The following is a 22,666-nucleotide window of genomic DNA, read 5'->3' as shown; positions in this document are numbered from 1 at the left end:
GTAGTTGGGACAAAGACTGTTTGTCTGTTTGAAGGACTTTAGTTAACTAAATCTTAAGATTTATAACGGGCCCTCGAGCTAGCCGAACATGTACTGCGGAGACGCATCGACATCTGGCAATCATCTTACTCGAAGAATAGGGTCTGCGTGTGGCGAGCCACGGGACAGAAACAACAAAGCGTTCATCCCGTAACCGCGGCTACGTTCGGCGACTGACTGTCGCCTCGACCCCAAGCTCATTATCACAACTCTCGAACAATTACAATCGGATTGAATAACTACAATTGTTCAATTACAGACTCCGGTGTTCTTTCATCTCCGACATATATATATGTCGAGTCAAGTTCCGAGTCTGGGCCCGAGTCGTCCTCGTGGCGGGGGCTTGGGACCGGTAAAGATTCCTCACTGAAGCTATCCATGTTTTCTTTTACACTGAAGTTATTTTTATTGACACACACGAAATTGTTACAGAGTTGACACAAACTCACAATGACCACATACTCGCGACGCTAGTGACAATGGTCTTAGGTTCGATAACGAGTCCGCGGACAACGGGACGGTAGTCGTACGCACTCGCAAAAATCTAAGTCGGATTCTGTGTTGATATTCACTGACCGTAAGGCGTTAATCTCTTTTTGTCGGTGAGGTCGCAAGAGAGAATGACTTTCCGTCCCGGTGATACCCCAGAGGAAAACTATGACGGGGTGTGTCTAAGGACACGAGATCATTGGATTCGTCGGGGACATCCTACGTTCGGAAAGTAAGGGAAATTGACGTTGCTGCTAATTGGCCAATCTCCATATCGGTAGTTAGAAAAGTATGCTAGCCGCCCTTGAGGGAGGGTTGCTAGTGGGAGACGTCGTTCGTGGAAAAATAGGTCTCTCCTGTCTTCCCGTAACTGGGACAAAGACTGTGTATCTGTTGAAGGATTTTAGGTAACTAGATATTAGTGTTTATGACGGTCCTCGGGCTAGCCGATCACGTACTGTGGAGACGCGTCGACATCTGGTAAACATCCTGCCCGGAGAATAGGATCTGCGTGTGGCGAGCTACGGGACAGAAACCGTTGGAATGTTTACTGCCATGTGCCGCTACAAATCTTTCTTTTAAGGATAGCTATAGGATTACTTAATGCGTTTGTTAGATGGGGAGTTCGTCCCGTTGACCGCGGCTACGTTCGGCGACTAATTGTCGCCTTGAGCCCAAGCTCATTGTCACAAGTCTCAAACAAATACAATTGGTTAGAATGACGGCAAATCGTTTAGTTACAACTGTAGATTTTAATTACAATGTTTTTATGGATTTTCCCGAGGTTTCAGAGGGAAGGCACCGGTGTCCTCTTATCTCCGACATATATATATATATATATATATATATATATATATATATATATATATATATATATATATATATATATATATATATATATGTCGGGGTTGCATTGAGGATCAGGTTGGGGGCGTTCGGCGAGTTGCCCTGAGGGGCAGCCATCGTTGCGGTATCACGCAAACACCGTTTATTAACACAAATATCGAGAGTACAGAACCGGCGATCAACCTGGGGATTAGATGCTCGCGGTACTGGTGACGATGGTCTCCGGTTCGGTTACGAATACGCGGCCGACGGGGTGATAGATATGCTTAGTAGAACTCAAACGTGCACTGCTCCTGATCGTAAGACGCTCCGTGCTTCCTCGCTCAGATCTCTAGCAAGAATGCCCCAGTGCCCGTCCCGAGGATGCCCGACCCCCGTGTCTCCATCGGTCGCTTTTGGGACCAACCTGCCTGTCCATTAGGAAACTCTTAATTGCCGGAAGTGACCTAGGTTTTATGGCGGGTCCTCGGGCTAGCGGTACTCGTGTCGCGCAAGTGCCTCAACTTTGGGTATTCATTGTCTGAGGGGCCCGTTGGAATGTTTTACTGCCCCGTACTTCCTGTACTGGAGGTCATACTATCGCTCTATACCTTTGCTAGACAAAGCGCCCGTCCCGTCGACCGCGGTTACGTTGGGCGACGGGCCGTCGCCCCGAGCCAAAGCTCACCATCACCAGTCTCGAACGATTACAATCGGATTAGCTAACTGTCATCGTTTGACTACAACTATAGTAGACCCTGGAGTACACTGTTGCTGGACTATCCCAAGTTCTAGGTGTTCCGGTGTTCTTATCTCTCCGACATATATATATACATTTTAAATGTTAAGGTTATCTATTTTATGTTTGTTAAATATATTTAATTTTATATTTCCCCCTTTTTTTTAATTAATAATGTAATATCGTAGAATAAATTTGAATTAGAGATCGGTTGAAAATAGAAAAAACCGTGTACGTCGTCCTTCTGTGGTTCGTTTACATTTAAGAGCGCCTATGTGACTAAAGTCACCTAGTTCTTACAGAGATATGAGAAAAACAATAAAGAACGCTAGAGCAGAAGGACGGTTTCGGGTTCGAGGAGCGATGACCGAGAGATCAGAGTATGCGAGTCGAAAAGCAAGTGTGTTGCGAGAGTCAGAGCTAATTGAGTCGTTGAAGAGTAGAGTCGTTAGAGGTTTCGAGTTGTCGAAGAGTAGAGTCGTGAGAATTGATAGAGTTGTTAGAGAGAGAGAGTGTGTGTGTTAGATTCGTTGTGACGAGAATGATCAAATAACTGTAAAGTTATTTGATATAGATACGAGTATTGCATTTAGTTCCGTTAAATAAATATCGTTCTCTGTCCAATTTATATTTGTATATTCAATTTAATATTAATAAATTGTAAGTAATCGAAAAAAAAAAAATTTCTATCCTTATTTTCCGATATTACAATAATATATCTATATATATATTTTTTTTTTACATTTGTATTTGACAGTGTAGTTGCGCATAGAATTTATTAAAGAAAAATGTTAACAATGTGTTTTCATGATTTGTTTCTCGCGCCTGATTTCCATTAATCCCTAATATTCCTGTCGCCATGACGCGCGTTAGTTGTTCCGATGCGCACGTGTAAATCTAACATGGCTGCTCATAAATGTCATTAGTAAAGTTATAGTGGCGGGTCTTTAGTTTTGTTATCGAAGTAATTTTCCGTCTGTCGCTCGTTTTTCCTTATTCTACCGCAATTAGAACATTTATTTATTAATATTGTTTAAAGTGACAATAGTATTGTTCGTGTGAATATATATATATATATATATATATATATTTATGTTGTGTGTCATTTTAATATGACTAATGTTTTGTAATTCTTCGATAGCGTTATTTATTGTTTTGAGTAGTTTATTTTATAGAGTGTTCGATAATATAAAACATACGCACACACACACACACACACACACACACACATATATATACGTATTCATATGCATATTTCTTCTGGCAGTGTAGTATTCATACGAAATGAAATGTCAATTATTTATTTTATATTAACTTCATTTAACAAGATAGAACACGCATACGCACACGTATATATGTATATATTTCTGGCAATGTGATTTTCATTTAGATTCCTTAGCGATATAATGTGTATTTGAGGTTATGTGTCAATCATTTGATTTCATATATACATATATATCTTGTATTGTGGCAACATAGTATTGAAGGTTTTGTTTCTAGATTATTGTGTGTTTAATGTGTGTTTACATACTTGTGTTTGATGATAGAATTCCTCAAGTCGTTGCGGTGTTAATTATTTTGAGCGTTTGGCCTATCGATAGGTTGTCGCTTAGTCCCAAGTGTTGCGTTGTGTGTTCTATTTCTTTTGTAGATTATTAGTAGTGGTTTAGTTTAGAATATAGATTATTTATATATTTATGTAGAGACATGCATGTTTCGTAATGTAGTTCTTATTTTATAACTCTTTACCGGAATGTAGGCTAGTTTTAAGTATGTATCTTAGATTACTAATTTGATTTAATAATGTAGAATGCGCACACATTAGTAGTAATTTAGTTTAGAATATAGATTATATATATTTATATATAGACATGGATGTTTCGTAATGTAGTTCTTATTTTATAACTCTTTACCGGAATGTAGGCTAGTTAAGTATGTATCTTAGATTACTGTTTGATAGAATGCGCACACATATATATATGTTTCTGACAATGTAACTTTTATTTCTTTAATAATACAATATTGTATGTTTTATGTATTCGTTAGACTATTAGTTTTTGACTTCATATATACTTATATTTCATAAATTGATAATATTGTATTTGTTGCATAGTATTGGAAGTACTGTCTCTAATATTTACTAGTTTATTACATGTCTGGCATATATGTTTATACTTATATGTAACTCTCCAAGTTGATTGATTAAAATATATTTATATATACATGTATTCCTGGCGTTTCAATTATTTCCCCTTTTGTAGTTATTCTTATTTCCTGGTTTATTTGCTTGGTTCATAACTCGTTCAATCCATTAGCTGGTTCTATTTATTTTATTTTATACTGGTTGGATTTATATTATATTGAACCACAAGTTTTCAAATTGCAAGTCGGTTATTGGTAGGTTTATTTAGAGTTGTGTGTATATGTGTTTTGTTTATTGGTTGGATCTATTAGTCGCCCTCGTTTTGTTAATCCTTCCTTTAGTTTCGTAGCGCCGTGTGTTCGTTTGTGCATTCAAATCCTTATTCGCGCGTTTTGTATAGAATGGTTTTCTTGTTCTTGTTACGGCGCGTGCGGAGCGCGGGACGTGACACCCCCGCCCTTGGAGTTCAAATTTCCAAAGGAAATTTGACTGGTGGTGTCTCTGAGTTCGCTCAAGGCGGACGTAGATGTCGTTGGTTGTTGAGTGACTACCGGTGTTATCGATATCCCTTGAGGTTGTGCTGTTTGATCATCGATATTTCGTCTTCCTTTGAGGTATAGTAGCAGGTGGGTGACTGAGCCGCATATTGCTCCTAATAGGGCGATTCCACATCCGTAAGTTTCACTTAACTGGTATCCATATATGGCTATATCTATTATCGTCTTGATTAATTTAAACATTACGAGTATTCCAAATATTGCTGCACTGACAGTTCCAAATTCCATGAAACCAGTCCATAAGCTTGATACGATATTTTTCGCTATTGTCGTTAATGTGTTTTCGTCCATCATTCCCAGGATGTTTACTGTTCCAGGGACGATTGTTTTTCCTGTCGCTCCTCTGGCCAATGTGTTCAAGACTGCAGATTTTTCTGCCGGGAACATGACGTGGTCCCGTAGTGCGTCGAGGTCTTTTTGGGTATATATTCCGCTCGTGGCCAACGACGATGGTGCTGAATATCGCCACGTTTGGCGCACGTCCGGGCGGAGTTCCTGTGGTGTGATTCCCTTGCCAAACGGGTAGCTCCGAGTAGCATTCTGTTGTATGTCGTACCTTTACTTGTACCGGAATGCATTCGACTATATGGACCGCTTCTCCTGTGATCAGAGCCATGTGTCCTGGGTTTTGGTTATGGTGTATGCAAATTCGTCGGGCGGTAAGTTTGCCAAGCTTAAAGCGTTCTCTATTAGTTTCTTCTGTGTGGTGCGTCTTTGTGTCGGTATATCATGGTATAATGTTGTCATTTGTCATTTTACTTTCGAGTTTATTAGAAATAAGAATAACCTTTTATTATTATTAATATATATATATATAGAAAAAGAAAATTTTTATATTTATATGTATTTTTTTCTCTTTTTTTTTCTTATTGTTAAAACCTTTGTTTTATTTTAGGTTTTACGTACATGTTATCAGTGAAAATAAATATTATGAATGCTACTTGGGTTATAATTATATACATATATGCATACGTATTGGTAAGTAGTATAGATGAGATTTGTTTTATTGTTATGAATATATAAGTATATATTATCAATAGGAATAGATATTACAAATATAGCTTGTCTTTGAATATATATATATGTGCGTGTAATGGTAAATATGACGGCTTATTTTTATGAGTCACTTGCATTATCAATGGAAGTGAGTGTTATAAATATCGCCTACTTTACAACATGCGTGTATATATATATTGGTAGATATAAGTGAGAATTATATGTATAGTTATAAATGTTGTTTGTTTACAGGTGGATAGCAAAAGTATTTGGTTTCGTGGGTGGCGTACAGGTGCCTTACAGTTCTACGGTGCGGATTGCTATTCCTTGGACTAAAAAAATTTCTTTCGAGATGAGTCAGATTATTGTAACGATCATGCATGGGAGGATTTTCTGCAGAGATTCCAAATGCTCTCTGGATTCCTCGTGAAACGTCTGGACAACGCCTACATGTACTTCCATCCGTCGTTCAGAGAATGGTTGATGAATTCGCCATCCGTTCTGCACGCACATACAAAAATAGTTAATGTATATATATATTATTTATTTTTATTTTTTATTTTTTTTTTTATAAGTTTCGTTCGGACCTGTTCCTTTGTACGAAGACTGTATCCCTGTATATAATATAATATATATAATATGTTATGATTATGTTAGTTGTTATTTATTATATATATATTTTCCTTATCTCTCTCTTTTTTGTTTGTTTTTTTTTTATTAGTACCTAACATTGCTATTATGATGCTGTATTACATTGCATTGGCTATTATTTGTATGTGCGACGAATTTTTCAACATGGCCGCTCGCGTGTCTCTTTGGTATGGCGTTGGTTTAATGTCAACAGTAACGTGTTGTTGAAATAACTAATTAATTGTTAATCATTATAATTTTATTTAGTAGTTTTTTTGTAATATTGTTTTGTATTTCATGATATTGTCTGTGTCAATACCGTGTGCTACTTTAATGTGATAGCATGGATTGTATTGTCACCGAATTTCAATAGTCATTGTTTTGATTATACGTGACTTGCATTTATGTAAGTCTTGTTTAATTTAGTTAATGTTTTGTGTATTGTGTTACCAGTTATTTTCGTGTAGCATAACTTTATTCCTCTGCACCGAGTTCAGTCATGTCTTGTTGTTAATATTTAGTTAGTCTATCAATTTCTAACCTATTTCTGTGTTTATTGACTTTTCTTATTTTCCCTATTAATTTATTATTGCATGTACTTGCTATTTGTTATTATTTTGTGTATGATATGAATTAGTTTCCTTATTAGTGATTAAATTTTATTTGTTAGATTGACATTGTAATTTCTAACCCATTTCTGTGTTTATTAACCTTTCTTATTTTCCCTATTAATTTATTATTGCTTGTACTTGCTATTTGTTATTATTTTATGCATGATATGAATTAGTTCCCTTATTAATGATTAAAATTTATTTGTTAGATTAACATTGTCTGTAATTCTTCAGATTCTGCTCTTTCGATGCTGCGTCACTTACCTGGATCGTTCCCACAACATCATCCGATTCTTTGATATGCCTTGGATACTTACTACGGCTGCCTTCAATCGTCTTATATCTGTGGTCATAAAGGTGGTGTTTAATTTATTTAATTCAATATGTGTATAATGCATTGTATGCGCGACCGCTATTAGGCATTACAAAATAACATAACAATACTACGTAGATTAATGCATAACAAAATATCCTTTTACTCCGGTTATATTTATTACTAACTCTCAATTAATCTATCTTGATTATTTTCTAACCGCTTTCTATACTTTATCAGCTATTTTATTTCTTCTTATTAACCTGCGAAATTCATGCATGTACACTTCCTTGTATAGTGATTAATTGTTCACGAGGTAGGTTGCACTTTCACTGTTTTAGTTATTCGTTGAACTAACACGTTTTACGTTCAAACAGTAATTGGAGCACTCGTAATAAACCTTTTCTTTTCAAGTTTCCGCTATCTGTGTTATTCAACGAAAAGTGCCATGCTTCCACAGTATTGTTATAACATTTAGTACTGTTGTATTTTGCATTAAGGCAATTGAAGTTAATTTGTTCATTTATTTTTCAGCTGGCTGTTGTACATGGTGTTCCGCAAACAGGGAGCCATAACCTATTTTGCACGTAAACCTTCTCGTATGATGATTACTTGTTCACAAGGTAACTTTCACTTTCACTCTTTTAATTATTTATTGAATCAACACGTTTTATATTCAAACAATGATTGGAGTACACATGATAATTTTCTTTTTTTTCTTTTTAGGTGTTCACTATCTGTATTATTCGACGTACAGTGTCACACCTCCTTTTGATTTATCCACAATATAGTTATAACATTTAGTAACCTTGTATTTTGCACTGAGACGATTGAAACTAATTTATTCACTTATTTTAGGTAGCTGTCGTACATTATGTACCACGAACAACGATCCATAACCTATACTTGCACGTACACTTTCTTGTATGTTGATCACTTGTTCACAAGGTAACTTTCACTTTCACTAGTTAATTATTCATTGAGTTAACACGTTTTATATTTAAACAATAATTGAAGCACATATAATAATTTTCCTTTTTTTTTCTTTTATGTTTTCGCTATCTGTGTCATTCGACGAACAGCACTACAACATACACTACTGCACTACGTTGCCCACTGAAATCACTTTATTCATTGTTTATTTCGATTATGCGCTAGTTTTAACTTGTTTAAGTGCACCGTTCGCGGAATCCCTTTTTTACTTCAATCTTGACGTTTTGGTTCTGCAAGATTTCTAGCACTTTGTGTGGTCCAGTATATCGATCGGAGAATTTTCCTTTACTAGGTTCTTTTAGTAAATATATCGAATCTCCTATTTTAAAATCTTGAGGTTGATTCGTCGATCGTAATATTTGATCTTAGTTTGGATTTTATCAAATTTTCTCTTGCCATTCGTTGTACGGTGTAAATTTTATTGAACAGATCTTCGAGATATTCTGAGTATGTTGGTTCCATGTTCTCTTCGATTATTACTTCACCAGTAGGTTCTCTGGCTAGATGTCCAAAACTAATTCGTGCGGGGAGAATTTCGTTCCTTTCCTTCATTTTAGTTTTTATTTTGCGCCAAGACGCAAGTTTACTGACATCGATCCAATTATCCAATTGCTTGCTAATAGCATTCAAAATACAAATTTTTGAAAGTGCCGCAGCCATATTAACCCAAAAATATTTTGTATATAGTATAGTGTGATACTATCTATATTTTCCTGGGGGAATCATAAGATCAGCACTACCTACTATGTTACCTACGTCAAATATTAGATGTAGTAACCAATAAAGTATTTTTAATCCAATTATAATCCAATGGCTAGCGTATTCAAGTTTTTATATATATCTTCAACTGGTGATTCCCTATTTTCTCCCTTTTGATTTCTTTGGGCTCGTTGAATTGAACCTTTATTTTTCTCTACCTTTTCAGGATGAATAGTTTCACTGGAAGTGTTTATTATAATTAAATTATTATTTATTTGTATGGAACGTTTAGGAATATTTTTGGTAGATTTGGAATTATTCTTTGAATTTTTATTACAAACCTTTTTGCTTATAGATTCTGTTTTGGATTTAGGGATAGCTATATTTTTATTTTCTATAGTGTGATCTTCTTTGCAATTTAATGATTTGGCTTTGAGTTCGATAAAGTTTCCTTCTGATGGTTTTATAGAAGTTTTTGAGTGAGATACACTCGCTATCTCTTTTCCTATTATGGTTGAGACATTCACGAAATTCGTGGAGTCTTGCTTTTGTATCTTTGCCAAGTTGAACGTGGAGAGGCAATTCGCACTTCCCAGCGGGTCCAATATCTCTGTGATATTATGCAGTGGATAAGCATTGCCTGTCGTCTCGTCGTTCAATTTCCTAGTTTCTGCTTCGTCTGAAAGTTCTTTGGCACTAATATTATTTATCTTGTTTGGTAACTCAGGAAATTTCTCACTCATGATCCTGTCTATGGCACCGTGCGTCCTCTTATTATTTAACGTGACATTATCCCTTATCACAGCAACGGAATGGTGTTTGCATTGAAAAGTTGATTGGTTGAAATGATCAGCATCTCTCTTTTGATTTAGATCTCTATCGAGGTGTTTATTTATGCATTTTTCTTCCCAAATTATTGCTCTTGCTTCTTTTCTAACATTTTCTTCTATTCCCGGGTTGTTTAGATGTTTCCGCGACGGCGGTACAAATCTCCAGTTCTGGCGGTTGTTTCGGTTATAATTATTCGAAGGTGTCGAATGTTGGTATCGAATTCTATTGTTCACTTGTTTTAGTTCTCGTGTTGCTTTCACGGCTTGGCGGTACGCATCGTCCAAGGATTGGTATCCTGCTATCTTTACTCGTAAATACACCTCGTTTGGAAGCCCCTTAACGAAAGCTTCCCTCGTGTCTCGATCTATCCTATCTTAAAATACGGTGCCGTACTCGTACCTTTCCCCGTTCATTATCGCCAGTCTGAGATCTTTGACGCGTCCTATGTAGTCCAAAATATCTTCTCCTGGTCGTTGAAATATTGTAGCTAATTCCCCTTTATATTCGTTAACCGTTTTTCCCGGACCGAACATATCTTTTAATTTATTCCCGAAATCGTTTAAACTTATTACTTCTGTGTCTTCTATGGCGAGAAATGCGTGTCCGCGAAGCTTATTCGTTAATAATTTTATTAACTGAGATTCTTGATGCCTAGGAACCATGTTTCGTGCGCGCTCGCATGCTCTTAAAAATCGAAATACCGAGGGTCGATGTCCGTCGAACATTGGTACTGTCTCTATTGCATCTTTTAACTTAATTGGTTGGGGATTAACTTCTATCGGTATTGTCGCTTGGGAAATTATCGGCAATGATACGGGTGTCTTGATTTCTTTTTTTATTTTCAGTGAACGCACATCGTCTTGTAATTTATTCATTGTTGTACTCATGTCGCGAAAATTCGCATCCCATGCTTTAAGTTTTTCCGACAACATCAAGATCATGTCTTTGTCCAACGATTCTAATTTAGTCGATATTATTTCTTAGGTATATATTTTATCGATAATCGTAACAACTTTAATTCTTTGTGGAGCGAATCGAACCGTTTAAACCAACTTTAATCCTCCGTGAAGCGGATCCCACCGCTGCCACCAAAAATTTAAATCTCTAATGTTACGTATCAATTTGTTTGTTTAAATCGATCAAATCTTAAGTTTAAATTTTACTGAAAAATTTTTTTTTTCGTTTGAGTTTGAATTTAATCTGAAGGGAAATAAACTGAATTGATATTATTGTGTATGTAATACTGATTTAGATTTCTAATTAATACGATAGTTGCTGCCACCAGAAATAGTCTAAGGACTATTTCAAAATATTTTATTTTTTATTATTTTTTTTTGTTTAATGGGTAGCGTTAACTGACGCTTAATGCAACTGGTAAACGATTTCCACTTTTCGGCTAACCTACTATGTGCAGGGATATTGGCACGGGAGAGGATTAAAGCTGGGAACAATAAATATTTGTCCTCGTTAAACGGATTTTTATTTGAATGTAGAATTGCTTAGATTATTACCTTTATATATATTTTATTAGCCGGATATATATATTTTAGCGTTGCTGGATTGGATAGGAATGTGAGATTTTTCGTTGTTTTATATAAATTTATTTTTACTTTTGACTTCTTCTTCTCTTTTAATTTCGCTGTAGTAGTTTGCCGTTAGAACCGAAACTCAATTCATTTACTACGATGGATTCTGTTACCATGATTTTCTTGCCTTTTGAGTTTAATAATCGAGGATGATTCTAACGATCCTCTCTGTGTGGGACTCGTGTGATTTCGCAAGCCTTGCCCAAAGACGGGTAATATTTTACCAACAGTGGGAGGAGGAATGCGAAGATCGATGGGTGTTTTCGATAATCGAAAACACCGTTTGCACAAGCCAACACAGCGAACGATCCTTTGGTTAAATTTTCGAAGGGAAATTGTTCTGCTATTTCTCTCTTACAATCGCATGCAATGATGGCACGAATATCGGTTAATAGCAATGCCGGTATTGCTCTTAATTTTCGATTGACCCCGACGATGTATTTAATGGTCCTCTCTGTGCGGGACTTGTGTGATTTCGCAAGCCTTGCCCAAAGACGGACAATATTTTGCCAACAATGGGAGGAGGAATGCGAAGATCAGTGAGTGTTTCAGTAGCTGAAAATACCGTTCGCACAAGCCGACACAGCGGACAACTCCTTTGTTTAAAGTTTAAACAATGATTCTATCTTCAAAACCGTTCACGAAAATAAAACGAGATCGATGATAGGAAGTTCTAATTCGATTCTCGAGGGCAACGAGATTATCAGAGAAGAAGGAAATTTTCAAAATTAATTTTCTTACCTTGAGGAGTAGGTGCTGTCTGGTGCCATTACCTTAGCTGCTCCGGTGGTCGTCGAAGTTTTTGTTGGGTTTATTACTTGAACTCGAATATAGTTTACTATCAACTTTTACTTTATTTATCTATTTCGATACAGACTGAACAATTTACTAACTGGATTAATACCGCAATTACAATGCGCGTTTCTGTCTAAGCGATGAAATGAGGACTTCAAAGATAAAATCTTTCTTTTACTTAGTCGCGGTTCTCTTTCCTTGACCGAAAAACTAAAGACCCCGAAACGCAAAATACTATACAAAATTTCTAAATGCAATGATGAGCGCAATAACGAACGTAGTAACAATGAACACAAAATATAATGAGCACAAGAATAATGAACGGTAATAACAATGATCACTATAATAATGAACGCAAGAATAATGAACGTAATACGAATGATCCGTAATAACAATGAACACAAAATATAATGAGCGTAATAAGAATGTTCACCAGAATAATAATGAGCGCTGCTCTATGTTGCTTCGCTTATTTATAATGCCATCCCCCACGGGGTGGTGGTCCACTGGGGGTACGCTTCCGTGGGAATCGGGATGTTGCAGTTTGGGTTTCTTGGAATCGTACGTGACAAAATGTAAATTCCGTATTTCGACTTAGTTTTTATCGGTCCTGTGCTTCTGCTGAGCTAGCGTCTAGGAGGCTTGAAGCATTCCATGCTGATCTAGTCTTTTCCGCGAGAAACTTCTATGTTTTGTACCGTGGGAATTACCCGTGTTTCTTCGGCGCGTGCAAGGGCCGGCGGCTGCAGCATCATTATCACCTCGATGTTTGCTCGGGCAACACGCGCAATTCCGCTGCTCTCCCACAACAAGGACCTCCTTCTTCGAGTTATTTTTCGTAAGTTTGGATATTCGCATATTATGGTTGTTTTTGCGATTTTAATGTTTTTTCCTTTTTTGTTGTTTCCCTAGGCTTCGGTGATCGTCGTTCGGACAATGTTTGCGGAGGCATTTCCATCAGAGGTTCCTTATTATTATTATTTTTTAGATGTATTTTGCTTTATGTACGATGTGTATATATATATATATATATATATATATATATATATATATATATATATATATATATATATATATATGTCGGAGCGGACATTAGAATTAGGGTTAGGGGCGTGAAACGAATCTTCGTTTGGGTTACACGTTGTCGTTATGCAATAGAGAAGACATTGACTAGTGCAAATACGACTATTATAGAGCCGGACAAGTAACCGTGGTAGTTAGGCACTCGAGAAACTAATGACAATGATCCTAGGTTCAATAACGAATCCGCGGTCGACGGGATGATAGATGAACGTACTCACAAAATCTAAGTCGGACGCGTAATATTCACTGATCGTAAAGAGTTACTCCTTTCATCAATGAGATCGCGAACGAGAATGCCTTTCCCGTCCCGATGATGCCACAGAGGAAAACTATAATGGGGTGTGTCTAAGGATACGAGATCATCGGATTCGTCGAGAAAAGCCTTCGTTCAGAAAGTAAGGGAAATTGACGTTGCTGCTAATTGGTCAATCTCCATATCGGTGGTTAGAAAAAGATGCTAGCCGCCCTCGAGGGAAAGTTACTAGTGGGAGACGCCGCTCGTTGAAAAATAAGTCTCCCCTATTTTCCCGTAGTTGGGACAAAGACTGTTTGTCTGTTTGAAGGACTTTAGTTGACTAAATCTTAAGATTTATAACGGGCCCTCGAGCTAGCCGAACATGTACTGCGGAGACGCATCGACATCTGGCAATCATCTTACTCGAAGAATAGGGTCTGCGTGTGGCGAGCCACGGGACAGAAACCGTTGGAATGTTTACTGTCGCGTGTCGCCACGAATATTTCTTTTAAGGAGAGCTATAGAATTACTCCATACCTTTGTTAGACAAAGCGTTCATCCCGTGACCGCGGCTACGTTCGGCGACTGACTGCCTCCTCGAGCCCAAGCTCATTATCACAACTCTCGAACAATTACAATCGGATTGAATAACTACAATTGTTCAATTACAGACTCCGGTGTTCTTTCATCTCCGACATATATATATGTATAAGATTTATAAAATGAATGCTCGGTAAAATGTCTGTGATAAATAATTCCAATTAAAATGGAAAAATTTTTAATTGCATTGCTTCGACTATACATATACATATACTTAATGTGACTTACTTTGCATGAGAAAAATTCTGTTTGTCAATTCGATATCGAGAGCTGATAATGCTAACATACGATGAAACGATAACAGAAGAATCCGAATATTCAGAACTTTTCACGATATATGTTAAATAATATTATGAAATAAATTAAATAATTACCCCGCATTGCTTCCAGCGTACGTGTTCACGATTCTCGGCGAAACCGAATATGGCAGCAGGAAATCAACCAATCACAATGTTTATTCGACCAATCGCGGGGAGACGTAGTCGCTAGGAGAGACGTCAACGGGAGTCGTAAATTCCCGTTACGATTATAACAATCGACACCACGACTTGATCGATCCCCTGATTTCCGGTGAGATAATAGGGGTGATTGAGTTTGTATAACACTGTGATTCACTGAATTATAAATTATATATTTCCAACACTTAGATTACACTGATGAGCATAGATAGAGAGATAATCACTTATCGCACGAAGATAAGATAGATATGTACGTTAGAGCAGGGCTCTTGTAATTGGATTCAATGTATTAGTGGACGTAGCACTATAAGATATTTAGGAGAGGAAATGTAGGCTCGACAATACCGAGACCGACTCTCGCGTTATGCTTAGACTGCACGATGGGCATTAGCGGTAGACTTAGTAGTTGACTTTTCCAACGATGTAGAAGAAGTGAAGTTGAGTGACGATGTTGTGTCGGAGGAAAGCTAAGGGTGGGTGTGTCTAGCGCACGGGACCATCGGATCTGTTGGTGACGATTTTAGTTAGAAGAGTGAGGGAAATAGTCTTCGTGTTTAATTGGTTAAACGAAGGGTCTTAACCGCCCTCGAGAGAAAGTGGTTAGTGGGAGGAAAGTTGCAGCATACGTGAGAAAAACTAACTTTCCCTTGTCACGCCGTGGTAGACAAGAGTCTTTAGAAATTCTTCGGAAACAGACGTTTGTTTGGTTTGAAGGGCCTCTACTAGGAAATTCCTGAGATTTATGGAAGATACTTAAGGCTATTGAGGGTACGCCGTACGGAAGAGCGGACATCTGGTGTCCGTCTGGCCCGCGGTGTGTGACCTGGGCCAGGCAGAGGGTCGCCCGGCGTAACACACAACTTCGAAAGAAAGTAAAGCGCGGGAAGAAATCGCGGCATCCAGCTTCCTGCGAATCTATTCTTGATCTCGATGTAAGCAGTAATCTTTCGATAATCGTTTTGCAAAATGGCGTGCCTTAAACGAAGTGTATAGTAAAATTCGTATTTGAGAGACGCATAAATAAACGATATCAGGCTATTTCCCGCGAGAAATTCACGTTCGGTTGCAACATAACATGTCACGTATGTATTTTCGTCGAAAACTGATTTCGAGGGACGTGTATATGTACGTATCAAGTTACTTGGCGAAAGTTCAACGACAGACTGTGACTTTAAAACAGTAAGTATGTAAGCCTATGTTTGTTGTCCGAGAATTGGAAGAATCTGTCATGTTTTGTTTACGTCGGCTGTAATGGAGTGGTGTTTTTGTCTTGTGGTAACTGAATATCTCAAACAACAAACTCGAGATTTCAATCGATCTTCGAAAAGAAGTCATACCCATTGGCCTTGGGTGAGTTGTGATTTCATTAACTTTTTAATTCATAATTGATAACATAAGGTTATTGTAAGACCGATGAAAATATGGATAGCAACCAATTGCAATTGAATATCTGGCCTGTCTTGCACTATTGAAATTTTGCAAGTCACTAAAGTTACCAGCATTAATATGTTCCCTTGTACAAGTTTGACGATAAAACAAATTAAATTTTACTAATTGCAAGTTATTTGATTATTCTATTTAACGAAAAATTATAAAATCATAAAATAGAATTCTATATAACCTGTAAATCGTAACTTGTCAATCTACTAGTACATATATTATAAATTGGTAAACTTTTGTGTGTGGGGGAGGGGGTGCTAGATGTAACACTGATGCGACATTTTGAAAAAATATTTAATTATAATCATGAAAGGCGTTATTGAAATATTGAATTTTTATTAATGTTCCTTGCAACTTCGAGTTTGCGTACTATATTTAAAATGTACATAAGATATAAAGTATATTGACAAGTAACAGTCACAAAATTGTTTCAAATGAGGATAATCATCCTAATATCAACTTATCAATTGTGATCTGATAAACAAGAATTCAAAATACAGTTAAACTGTGTTCTACATACAATAATCTTTTTCGGAGGAGATTTAAATATATGAACATATTGTGATATTTTGTCCATAATAACATGAATAATATAAAGTTTCGTATTACATATACTCTATTTTTTAATATATTCTGCATATCTCATTTTATGACAACAGACAAGCAAACTATATTCCCATTATAAGCTTCGCTCTAATTTCGCATCGTTTCACCTGAATATATCGTGAAATTTCATCCCGTCAAAATTTTGCGTCAATCTTTTTTATCTTAAAGGATTAAAGACAGTTGCAAAACGCCACGGTGTTTCGGGGTTTGTTTAAATTTCCGCCAAATGAAAAAGAAGTTTCGCGAAAAATGGTAGTTACTAACGGCACGTCTGGTTACAATTTTCGTTTACAATACTTTTGGCGAGTAAATATGACGTACTGGGTCGATACTAAGTAGTCGGTTGTCCCTGAAATTTGAACTGTTGAGAACGAGGTAATAACAGGGTGACTGGTTTGTTGCTGTGTAACGTATACACGTTTCTGAATAGTTTTCTACTTTAAATGAAATTAACTGCTACCCGACGGAGTTTCGACGTAGCGATAAACACGTCACTGAAAAAAGCGACGAATGGGAATGGAAAATACGTAAAGATTTTTTTGACAAAATAAAGAATCATTTTGTCAGATTTCAAGAAGAGTTTGGGTAAATTCAATTTATGCTCTTTGCTACTTGACTTATGTTTATAACACTAAAAGTTATCTTTACAAGCAGCGAAGTGATTTAGTTTCATCCGTAGTTCGGTTGCTTCCAATTTTTTCATTTTCACATTGCGTATTACAATATTGATGTTAAAATATTATTATAGAAAAACATGTTAGCAACTTAATTTTCTATTTGTTCTTTTCTCTGTTTTCCTTATTCTGTTTTTGGATTTGTGGTAGATGATTTAAATAATGACGTGACGAGTTGATACTTGATATTGTCAAATATATTTAAAATTATTCCAAATACAGAATTAATCGCACGGGAGACAAAGATTTTGTAACGAATCCTAGCGGCTGCCATTTGTCGTTCACGCGCTGTTGCCGATACCGGATGCGCTAATGTCACGTAAAATAACAAAATAAAAAAAGAAATTTGAAGTGAAAAATAAAAAAAAGAAACTTTATTTTTTTTCTAACAACAATTCACTTTACAATCCACTTCCAAACTCTAGGCGTGACTTTCCAAGACTGAAGCTCTTATGATTTGACTTTCGATCGAATCCGATTACTTTCTTTTGTCATCCCTCAACATCCCCACCATGCATTTGCATTTGCTAGGCGTCCGCGATCGTTGCCACGTGCTCTTTTTTCTAGAACCTTCGGCGGAAGGACCGTTGGGATGTTGATGGTTCATTAGACACTTCAGCGATATTGCCGCCGATTGTCGCCGAGTGCCGCCACATCTTTATCTCCATCGTCAGTCCATCGGATTTGAAGTATGCCGGTCGTGACACTAACATTGTGGCGTCAGAGACGACGCGTTTTGACTCGCGAAAGGCGTTTTCGGTTTGCTTCGACCACTCGATTCGCCGCGAACAGCTCGTACGTATCTTTGTTCGCGGATCCGCGTAGTTTGTTGCACGGGTATACGTTTATATTGACACCGGTGTTCACGAGGAAAGAGATCCTTGGTGCCCTGTCCGTCACGAAAATGCGACGGGATACTAAAGCCATCGCCACATGCCGCGTTTACGGACGGCTGGTCTCGTTTCACTGGGTCCAGTTTCAAGGGGCCCGGCACTTCCTTGCGCGGTCTCGAAAGGTCTCGTGGTAATAGCAGAGACCAGACATCTGCGGTCTGTCATTCGAACTTGATATCAATCTTGCCTTCCGTATGTAGAATAACGATGTGAGGTGGATAGTGGGTGAAGAAAGAAATACTCTTGATGTTCAACAAAAAAGTTAATTAAATTATTAACAATCAACAGTCAACAATTTATGATCAACAATTAACGACTAACGATTAACTGTCAACAACAATTAACGATTAACGATGAACGATCAAAAACAATTAATGATTAACGATGAACAACAATTAACGATTAACGATTAACTATCAAGAGTCAATAATTACGTATCCCTAATTGCGTTTGCTTCGCTATGACGCTTATCACATAACCTATAAAAAAAAAAAAAAAATTATTGTACACTATAAAGCAAGAGGTTAAATCTTTAATCTGTTAAGAATTAAATTTTTTATTGTAACTGCGAAAATTATAAAAGTACCAAGCGAAGCAAGTACGGAATATATGCGGAATATGAATCGCTCAACGAACCAAAGAGCGGCTCAGTGACAAAATTAGTAAAGTAAAGACCACAAATATTACAACATTATATTCTACCACAAAATAATTCTCTATACAAAAAAGGTACACAACGAATCGATTTTTCACAACGATAAGAGTCAACAGAACCAATTAAGACCAGGCGAGACTCTCATAAGACAACGATATCAGAGGGATCAAATCAGCGACTTCAATCTATGTTACAGAGTATAGTTATCAAGAAAAATTGCTCTTTTCATGAAAAGTATGGTAATGATACTTTTATAATACATTGTATATCTGGCAGTCGGATGTGCCCGTGGCCATCGGAAATGTAAAGACGACGCTTTTAGAAAGTGATAGCGCCATCGCGTTTTAAAAACGCGTTAGAAGAAGGACGGTTTCGCTATCCAAGGCGAATCGAAAAGTGTGCGTGTTGCGAGAATCAGAGTTGATCGAGACGTCGAAGCATAGAGTCTTTAGAATTGAGTTGCGAGTGTTGTCGAGTGTTAGAGTTGCTAGTGAGAGAGAGAGAGAGAGTTACCAAATAGTTGTCAAGTTATTTGTTGTAAATACGAGCGTTGCATTTAGTTTTCCTGTTAATCAAACATCGTTTCTCTGTCTAACTAATGTCTGTATTTTCAATCCATTATTAATAAATTATAATTAATCGGACAAAATTACACCTTTAATATATTCCGATATTACAATAACTTACTTTTTTCTACGTCAATGGACACGAAAGACGTTGAGTGAGGAATTAGAACAAGTGTGGATCGTTGGAAACCACTATGCTGCGGTCTACCATTCGTTTTACCCTATATATACCATGGAACAAAGGATAATTTTCACCGGTTTCATCAAGAGCACATTTTCTAAGCTTTATTATTTATTATTACACCCATTATATTATATTATTACGATATTATCTAATTAATTGTTGTTTATTTATTTTGATGCTTATATTAACTGTTATTTGAAACATACTTTCAACAACATAATAAATACAGAGTAAAGGTTAATGAAATTTTAAACAGCTTTTTCTAAAAGAACATGTTATATCCGTGTAAGGACTATAACATTTCTGTTTCCTCGTCATGAGAACTTTATGACGCAATAAAAACTGTTGTCCTTGAAAATTATACTCCAGATCAATTTTGTGATCCATTTTTTCTAACAGATCACCATCTCCCACGGCTATAACAAGTAAGTTTTTAACACTCTATACACATAGAAAACACGTATTGATTACGATTCTGCTGATTAAAACACGGAACGTCAATATATTTATTCACTATGCCAACACAGATAACATTTACCACTGACGAATATAATATATATTTGAAAGGATGGAAATTTTATTTAACCGACTATATGACCATACTCGGTCAAGTATCAACAGCGACTATCTATCAAAAAGATTAAAAATTTTATCCATGTGATTTGGTCCCTTAAAGCGGGGATTTTAGAAGTAATATTTTTATAATAAAAGAATTCATGAAAAAGTTGTATTATCATAGAACTAATGATAAAATGCCACCAAAACCTTTAAATTTGTAATATTCGAAAGAAACTTGAAATCTCGTTTATTTACTCGGCAACAAAATCTGATTTACCTTCAGGGAATACCTATACAATTTTTGCGTAACTCTCTCTTTTAAACAAAACATCAAAGCGTGTTGTTCCTAGCTTCAAAGGGCTTAACTCAATTTTTTGATCAATTTTTTCTCGTTCCATACGGTCGTTTCAAAGCTTATAATACCATTTACACCTTTGCCTTGTATTCCATCCATAGTTCCCATGCAATTTTATTATTATCGTTCCGAAGAACCTTCGCACTTCTGCTTCGCTCGTGATATGTATTCACATTTGTTTTGCCATTTTGTTTCGCCTTTCGGGAACGATATGTTTGGAAATGATATGATATTGAAAACAAATAGGCCATTAAACGAGAATGGATGGATTCAAACGGAATTAAGTGATCTCAATTCCACAGCTTTGGCGGCTGAACGTGTTTTCCTTTCGAACGGTTTGCTCGCGTCAAATGGTGCAAATTTCAACAAGTACCCACGTGTTTACTATTAAATTCATTTATTTCTTTTTTATTTATTTATTTATTATCTTTTTGGCTCGGTTACCTTCGACGCATTTTGCGTATTTCTTGAGCAATTTTTAAGGTATTATTTCCTATATTATTGAAGAAAGTAATGATTTTTAGATTACCAATAAAAGGTGGATTTAAATTTTATACAAATTGGCATACATTGGCAATTGGCATAATTTAAGGAAATTGGCATACTGAGATGACAAATTACTGACATTCCTTTAGTATGTTATGGAAAATTTGTAAAGGTTTAAAAATTGTTGGAACACTTTGCATGGAATATGTATTCTATATAGAATACGAATTCTTTCTCTTTCCTAATTATCGTTTACGTGATAAAATAAGGCGTTTCAATTTGAATTCATTAAATGTTGTCTTAAATATTTAATTTGAAAATTCTTTGGAGAAAATCGAAGAAGATTTAGAACTACTTTTTAATCGATAAACGCTTCAAGAATTGAGAACCACTGACCTAGGGGAACTTGATTAATCGAGGGATACGAATAGTTCCATGATATTGCAGAAGCCATTTACTGCGTTCCCCTAATATGATTACATCGATAAAAGAGAGGTCACTACTTCTTCGCCATATTTCATACGTAAAAATAAAAATCTTATATCAAAGCAAAAAAAGAAGTCACTTTTTTTTTTTTTTTTTTGGACCAGATCGCCATGTCATTAAATCGAGCACAATAATTAAATTAGAAAATTGAGACACCGATTAACACGAAACAGCCACCGTCAACCGAATCTTATGGACGTCTTACAGATTAGAGCGTTTCATTTACTTGAAGCAAAACGAGGATTAACTCGTAGCAACTGAGCAGTAGCTCAGTGCCGAACATTTATCTTCGTTCTCGCCAGTACGGGGAGTGCAAAAAGGCGATTTGCGAAGTCAAATTTGTGCATCAATTTGAGCGGCTTTTTCAACAAATCGAAATTCGAAATGTTGTTAAATACGACTTATTCGGAGACAATGAGGCGAAGATGATTATAAGATTCCATGAAAATATTATGTTAGATGAAAGCTGTTGGTGCCTATTAGTATGGTCCTTCTGTAGTATACACACGTATAATAGAATAATAATAATTTACTACGAGTAAAAGAAACATTTATACGTATCCATAGGGCTTTCGATTTATGAAAATTGAAAAGAAGATATATTCCATTTGGTCGTCGATTTTATTTAAATTCGTTAGTATTCGTTCCAGTTACGTCATTAATAAAACATTTTTATTGATAAGCTATCTAAGAAAAAGACCTTTTTGTCACCCCAAATTGCTTCAAAAGAAAATCCCTTGTCAAACAAACCATGTTCCTTGTACGAAAATCTAAAAAGGATTTTCCAAAAAGATGTATTCAGTAAACCGTGGCTTGTGACTGGTGAGCTTGAAAAGAGTTGTTGAAAGTTAATATTCGACCAAGCTCTTGTGACATCAATCACATCTCAACCTACATCAGTGATAATACATCGACACCCGACCTTCGGACACTTTTGGACACATCACCACCTTATCATCATAGCATACACCAAAGCTGTGACGCACCTCAGTCCACATCAGAGATAGAATATGGGCCCCCGACCTTCGGACACTTTTCTACATCATAACCTACACCTAGCTCCTCAACATCCTAAAACCAAAACGTATATAAACCGAGACTTCACCCAGCTTGGACAGTTCTTGTTCCTCTTCCAGTTGCT

General features: G+C 36.5%; 4 long non-coding RNA genes across 5 annotated transcripts; 2 read left to right on the top strand and 2 right to left on the bottom strand.

The window, feature by feature from the left end:
- The first annotated feature begins 179 nt into the window (after positions 1 to 179).
- On the top strand, positions 180 to 1,398 carry LOC126876664 (uncharacterized). The gene is made up of 2 exons (XR_007694415.1): positions 180 to 391; positions 472 to 1,398. It is a non-coding gene; the product is annotated as an uncharacterized LOC126876664 (long non-coding RNA).
- Positions 1,399 to 2,851: 1,453 nt separating this feature from the next.
- Positions 2,852 to 6,034, bottom strand: LOC126876667 (uncharacterized). Its single transcript, XR_007694418.1, has 2 exons — positions 5,672 to 6,034; positions 2,852 to 4,734 (listed from the first exon to the last, which is right to left on the bottom strand). It is a non-coding gene; the product is annotated as an uncharacterized LOC126876667 (long non-coding RNA).
- A 603-nt stretch (positions 6,035 to 6,637) lies between these two features.
- On the top strand, positions 6,638 to 9,141 carry LOC126876663 (uncharacterized). Of its 2 annotated transcripts, none has more exons than XR_007694413.1 (4): positions 6,638 to 6,824; positions 7,264 to 7,386; positions 7,877 to 7,965; positions 8,069 to 9,141. It is a non-coding gene; the product is annotated as an uncharacterized LOC126876663 (long non-coding RNA). The 2 variants fall into 2 exon arrangements; XR_007694414.1 differs by having other exon boundaries at positions 6,810 to 6,938.
- Positions 9,142 to 13,302: 4,161 nt separating this feature from the next.
- On the bottom strand, positions 13,303 to 14,548 carry LOC126876666 (uncharacterized). The gene is made up of 2 exons (XR_007694417.1): positions 13,812 to 14,548; positions 13,303 to 13,552 (listed from the first exon to the last, which is right to left on the bottom strand). It is a non-coding gene; the product is annotated as an uncharacterized LOC126876666 (long non-coding RNA).
- Positions 14,549 to 22,666: the final 8,118 nt, after the last annotated feature.

The sequence above is a fragment of the Bombus huntii genome, unplaced genomic scaffold, assembly GCF_024542735.1.
Source record: "Bombus huntii isolate Logan2020A unplaced genomic scaffold, iyBomHunt1.1 ctg00000089.1, whole genome shotgun sequence".
NCBI classification, from domain to species: Eukaryota; Metazoa; Arthropoda; class Insecta; order Hymenoptera; family Apidae; genus Bombus; species Bombus huntii.
This window is presented reverse-complemented; position numbering and strand designations above follow the sequence as displayed.